The sequence below is a fragment of the Protopterus annectens genome, chromosome 4.part0, assembly GCF_019279795.1.
Source record: "Protopterus annectens isolate FY-2018-M chromosome 4.part0, PAN1.0, whole genome shotgun sequence".
Classification (NCBI taxonomy): domain Eukaryota; kingdom Metazoa; phylum Chordata; order Ceratodontiformes; family Protopteridae; genus Protopterus; species Protopterus annectens.
In genome coordinates, this window is record NC_056733.1 from 1498075341 (window position 1) to 1498082025 (window position 6685).

A 6685-nucleotide genomic window follows, 5' to 3' on the forward strand; every position below is an offset into this window, starting at 1 on the left:
GATGTGATAGTGTTCAATCTCGCTGTTTGTTCTTACACATGGGTTCGGAGCCAATCCTCGGCTCCGTGTCAGCCGCTTGCAAGCTCTGCATCGAGAAGAAGCTCGAGACAACCTAATACCCACAATCCCCCTCTGCCTTTACCTCAGATCTAGTTTGCCGCTGCTGCGTTCGCATCACTGGGATCTAGCTCGAGCAACTTAAGATAAGATATAACTTTATTTTTGTTATATTTGAAAGAAAATTGTTCTAAAAGTACTTTTTGGTAGACATAGTGTATGTGTGTGTGTAGGGTAGAAATTCTCGGTACCGTTAAGTTTAATTAACTGGTTAGAGTTTTTCGGGGCCTTCCACCCCTTACTTAAATTTAACAACCGGACTGACTTTTATATCGGATTCGACCTTTTTCTATTGGATTTGTCACTCTACTGGACTTGACTTTTTCTCTTACCTGTAAGATGTCTGAGAAAATTAAATCAGGCTTTAAACGTTGCCAGTGTGGCCAAAAAATGTCAGTTACTGACAACCATAGTTCCTGTGTATACTGCCTTGGCCCTCTCCACTTACAAGAGGACTGTTCAATTTGTCACTCTTTTAGTGGGAGGGTCATGACAGATAGGCGCAGGAAACTCATAGACAGGGGGTTATTAAAACCTTCTTTTCAGGAGGCTCTGGATGCTTCAGACCAGGCATCCAAATCCTCGAAGGAATCGAAGACGTCTGAGCCCGTCATCGGCTCCGAGCTCTTCAAGTAAAGTTAGATCACCGGTTCCACAGACTTCGGGGCCGAGTGTTCAACTGGTGTCAGTTCCTGAGCCTCGAGTCTTGGAACCGGTGATGGAGCTCCCTCCCTCGACTCTATTGAGGTCGGCTCCGTCTTCGGTTCCTTCGACCCGTTCTTCTTCGAAGCTCTCCGATGTCGATGTGGATCGTGTGGTGCAGAAGTTATTGGAGCATTCGGCCCTATCCAAACTTATTTCGGTTTCCACCCAGTTGGTGTCGAAACTTGAAGGCCTCCCATTGTCTCCATCCATTCCTCCTCCGAGACCTGTCCAGTCTTTGGAGCCGGAAGAGGTTGATCTTCTGATTGTGGAGCCCTCGGGTCCAGAACCATCCTTTTCTCGGTCTGTTCCTCTCACCTCGACTCCGTCGGACCCGGTACCGGAGTCTCGGAGCTGACGATCTGTCCTTGGTTCCGGGGCCGAGAGTCGAACCGACGTTTCGGTTCCGACTCTTCCCCTCGGGGCCTCGGCGCGGATCGATTCGGCTCCGTCCTCGGGGTCGATGCCTTCGGTGCCTGTCTCGGGGATTCTTCCCATTTCTTCGGAACCGGGAGATTCTTCGACTCGGGACCCGGGGGCTTTCGATCTCATGAGGAAGGTGTTGTCTACCCAGACAACCACATCAGTAGAAGCAACCTCTCCTTCCCATAAAGGGCCGTTATCCTCCTCTGCACCCACGGCCACATCCAAGCGTCGAGCACCGGTGTCTCAGCCACCCCTGGAGGGTGCCCCCTCTTCCTCGGAGGCTTCTTCGGATGCTCCCCACGAAGAAGTCCCTAGGAAAAGATTGTGTAAGAGGAGACACTTAGATTCTCCACAGGAATCTTTAACATCCGATACTGACTTGGATGAGTCAGAAGGGTCCCCAAAGTCACCTACGGAAGATGTCTCTTTTTCTGACATCTTGGAGATTCTTAAGCAGAGAGGTGATTGGCAGTCCCTCCCCCCTTCTGAGGATGAGTCAGTACTGCTGAAGGCATTTGGTGCTCGCCCTTCCTCCTCCTGGGTCACTCCGCCCTTCGATGAATTAATGGAACTTATTGCTCGAAGGGCGTGGAGGCTCCTGACACAGTGGAACCAGTCCCTAGGAAACCCAATAAGTATATCACTGCACCCCAGGACAAGACTTACTTGACAAAAGGAGTTCCAGTGGACGCTATGGTGGTGGCAGCGCCACGAAAAGGAGATGTCGGAATCTTCCTCATCTGTCCATCCCCTAATAAAGATTCTAGGACGATGGACAGGTATGGGAAGCGCATTTTAGTTCAGCGGCTTTTTCCATGCGATCCCTGAACTATTTGACCCACTTTACACGATTACAGAGGGATCTAGTCAAAGAGTTGGGAGATACCCTCCAGGGTACTACAGATGCTGTTGTCTCAGAAAAGTGACAGCGCAACTTAATACCCTTACATCTATTGTGAACTCGTCCATGAGGCTGATCTCTTACGCAGCCGAAGGTTCGAGTAGGGCAGCAGCTTCAGCGATTGCTCTTCGCAGACAATCCTGGATGTGCTTATGTTCATTCGGAAGCCTTCAAGTCTTCCTTTACTAACGCCCCATTTGACGGTGCCACTCTTTTGGCCCCAAAGTAAAGGAGACCCTTACCCGGTGTGAACAGGAGGGAAAGACTCTGTCTGCTGTTGGAGTCCGTTTTCCACCCCAACCAGACCGCACCCCAAAGGGCAACGTGGTGGAAAAATGTGGTTTGAAAACCCCAAGGATCTTTCCCAGGCACACAGGGTGATGCCCCTCTAGAGGCAGAGGAGGGGCAGAGGTGGAAGACGCCGCCCTGGCGGCAGAGGGGGTCCGCAGAATCAAGGTGACAGGGATACACTCCCTGGTAAACCTTTCCAGCACTCCTGAGAGGAGGCCCGACTGTCCTGCTCTGGAGGCAGTCGGGTCGCAGCTTTATACCCTCAGGCCTGGCAAAACATAACTACAGACAAGTGGGTAAAAAGCGTGGTTACCAGAGGTTACAATATACCATTTCTATCCTATCCCATTCCAAAGAAAAGACTCCCAGATGTACCGCGCCATCTGCGAGAGCCAGCAGCTATAGAAATTTCAAAGCTGCTAGAAAAAAAGAGTCATCCAACCAGTCCCAGCAGACCACAGAGGATTCGGGACTTACTCAAGGTTCTTTTTAGTTCCAAAGAAAACAGGGGACTGGAGGCCCATTCTGGACCTAAGCGACCTCAATACCTTCATCAAGAAAGAAAAGTTCCGAATGGTCACGCTTCAATCGATCCTTTCATTCTTACGGAAGGACGACTGGATGTGCTCAATAGATCTGAAGGATGCATACTACCACATCAAAATGGCCAGGGCATCCAGGGATCATTTGCGCTTCCGGCTGGGGGCCAGTCACTTTCAGTTTCGAGCCCTGCCCTTTGGTCTGACCTCAGCCCCCAGGGTCTTCACCAAATGCATGGCAGTGGTAGCGTCTCACTTGAGACGCCTAGGATTCCAGGTGTTTCCATATCTGGACGACTGGCTCCTTTCTGCCACCACCCAGCGTCAACTAGTACAGGCCAGAGATTACACTCTTCAACTGTGTACTCATCTAGGAATTTCCGTAAACTTGGAAAATCCTTACTACAGCCATCACAGCGTATCTTATTCATAGGAGCAGAATTAGATACACATCAGTTAATTCTAAGACTTCCTCCAGAAAGGATACTTTCACTTCAGACTCACATACGTCTTCTTCTCTTGTCCAGGAAATCCCCAGCAAAACTGGTACTGAAGGTTTTGGGACTCATGTCAGCTTCTCTTATTGCAATACCCTTGGGAAGACTGCACATGAGAGTCCTACAATGGCTACTGTTTGCACAATGGTCGTTCCAACAACTACCTCTAACGCACGAGATTCTTATAACAAACACTTGCAAAACACACCTAAACTGGTGGCTTCAGACTTGCAACTTTTCCAAGGGGAGACCATTTGTGCTACCCACGCCTACAGCTACGGTGACCACGGACGCTTCCCTGATAGGGTGGGGGGGCATCTTTCAGGGACAGACAGTCCAAGGCGAATGGACCAATTTAGAGTACAATCTGCACATCAATGTTCTAGAGTTGAGGGCAGTGTTTCTAGCGTTGCAACACTTTGCTCCCCTTCTTCCTCTGGGAACTATTGCAGTTCAGACGGACAACATGTCGGTAGTCTGGTACATAAACAAGCAAGGGGGAACCAAGTCCTATCAGCTATGCAGAGAGGCCATGAGAATCTGGCAATGGGCAGAGTCCACGGGTCGCTTTCTAATAGCAACGCACATCCCGGGGTCATCCAACGTCATAGCCGACAGGCTGAGCAGAGCAATACTGTTACCGCACGAGTGGTCCCTAAAACAGTCAGTTGCGAAAAGATTTTTGCGTGGGGCCAGCCTTCCTGCGATCTGTTTGCGTCTCCAATGAACGCCAAATGCAGGAGCTACTTTGCCCTATTACCCCTCCAGGGAAGTCCCCAGGGACGCACTGATTCACGATTGGCCCCGGGTCTCCTGTACGCATTTCCTCCCTTCCCCTGATCTCAAAGTTTCGCCAGAAAGCCAACAACCTACACAGGACAATAATCCTCATTGCCCCATTCTGGTCTCGTCAAATTTGGTTCCCTTCCTCATGACACACTGCATTCGGGGACCCTGGATCCTGGACCCAGAGCCAGATCTATTGACTCACTCGTCAGGGGCTCCCCACCCCGCTCTTGTCCCTCCATCTAGCAGCTTGGCTGCTCCAATTCCCAACTTAGCCAGGTCTGATCTTCTTTGCCTGCAGTTCAGAATATATTAGTGGCTTCTCATAAAGCTTGCACTACTAAAACATATACTAGTAAATGGAAGCGCTTTGTATTCTGGGAGAATACACAGCAAGTGGACCCTGTTATAGCTCCTTTGAATAAAATATTACAGTTTTTAACAGGCTTGTTCCATCAGGGTGCTTCTCCTGCCACATTAAGAGTTCAATTGGCTGCCATTTCTAATTTCCATGTGGAAGAATGTGGGGCTCCTGTTATGGCCCACAGACTTTGTAAAGCCTTTTTAAAGGGGGGTTTTCATATTAGACCACCAATTAGATCGCCTACGTCACCTTAGAGTGTAAACTTATTATTATCTAAGTTCATCCTGCGCGGCTTTGAACCAGCCTCCTCTTGCCCATTGAAATTTTTGTCATGGAAGACTCTCTTTTTGGTAGCCATTACATCCGCTAGGCGAGTATCTGAACTTCAAGCTCTATCCATTAAACACCCTTATTTGATCTTTCACTCTGACAGAGTTTCTCTTCGCACTAATTCATCCTTCCTTCCTAAAGTTTGTTCTATGAACAATATTAATCAGTCCATTGAATTACCCACTTTCTTCAAGAATCACTCCAATAAAATGGAGTATATGTTGCACAAATTAGATGTCCACAGACAACTAAGGTTTTACTTGGATAGAACAAAAGATCACAGGAAATCTGATCAACTTTTTGTAGCCTTTGCTGATAACAGAAAAGGAGTAGCGGTTACTAAAAGAACTCTTTCTAAGTGGTTAACTGATTGTATCATCTATGTCTATGATTCTTCAGATCAAACTCTTTTGCACAAACCCAAAGGACATTCCACAAGGTCAGTGTCTACATCCCTGGCTCATGCAGCTCGCCTACCACTAGACGCTATTTGTGCGGCTGTTACTTGGTCTAAACCACATACATTCATTTCTCATTATAAGGTAGACAAGGTTTCTAGGGACAGGGCAACCTTTGGTTCCACTGTGCTCAAGAACGTCCTTCCGTGAGTTCCTCAGGAACAAGGAGCTAGGGACGCTACACATGTGTAAGAACAAACGGCGAGATTGAACACTATCACATATAGAAGTTATGTCCTTACCATAACGTTCCATGTGGAGTGTTCATCTCGCCTTTGTTCTTACATTCCCACCCTCCCACCCTTAGGAAGAACGTTCAGTTTGGTGCCTGGTCTGGGGCATTCTGCTTCTGCATTGCAGTTGTGTATATAGTTGACATGTATATATATGTGTATATATGTATATATATATAGACTCTTAGTTTCTGTGCATATGTGATATTGGCATGAGTGTGCTCTCTCTGACTACTGGTTTGCTTGCAAACTAGATCTGAGGTAAAGGCAGAGGGGGATTGTGGGTATTAGGTTGTCTCGAGCTTCTTCTCGATGCAGAGCTTGCAAGCGGCCGACGGAGCCGAGGATCGGCTCGAACCCATGTAAGAACAAAGGCGAGATGAACACTCCACATGGAACGTTATGGTAAGGACATAACTTCTAATGTTAAGTTGTCAATCTCGCCTTCATTCTTGCTTGATGGGTCCGGAGCCGATCCTCGGCTCCGACTCGGCACTTGCTTTAGCTCGAGAACTCCTTTTACCAGCTCGAGGCAGCCCCATATCCCATGATGCAAGGCAGTAAGTACCCAGATCTCGTTTGCCGCTTGGGAGGTCTTCTTTTTACCAGCTCCTGGTAAGTTGTTTCACTTTGTGATTTTCAAGCCCCTTTTTAGTCAAAAACTAATTGTTTTATAGTTTAAAGTTAATTTCTATCCCTTCCTGACAGAAATTCCCTGTCTTTTTGAATTTGTTCTTAGTTATCCCTATCCCATCCCCCCCCCTGTTAGGGTGTGTGTGTTGGTGTTTTTTTTTAGAATACCTTTTGGTATTTTGTGTAATTTAATTTTATTTGACTGGTGTGTGTGTGTTTTTGTGTAGGCACCATGTCAAAGGAGAGGGTTTCAGGTTTTAAGAAGTGTGACTCGTGCTGTCAGAAAATGTCTCTGACAGACGGTCACACTTCTTGCCTGTATTGTCTGGGCCCTCTTCACCTGCAGGACTCCTGTGCTATTTGTCACTCCTTCAGCCAGAGAGTCCTGCAGGAGAGACATAACAAACT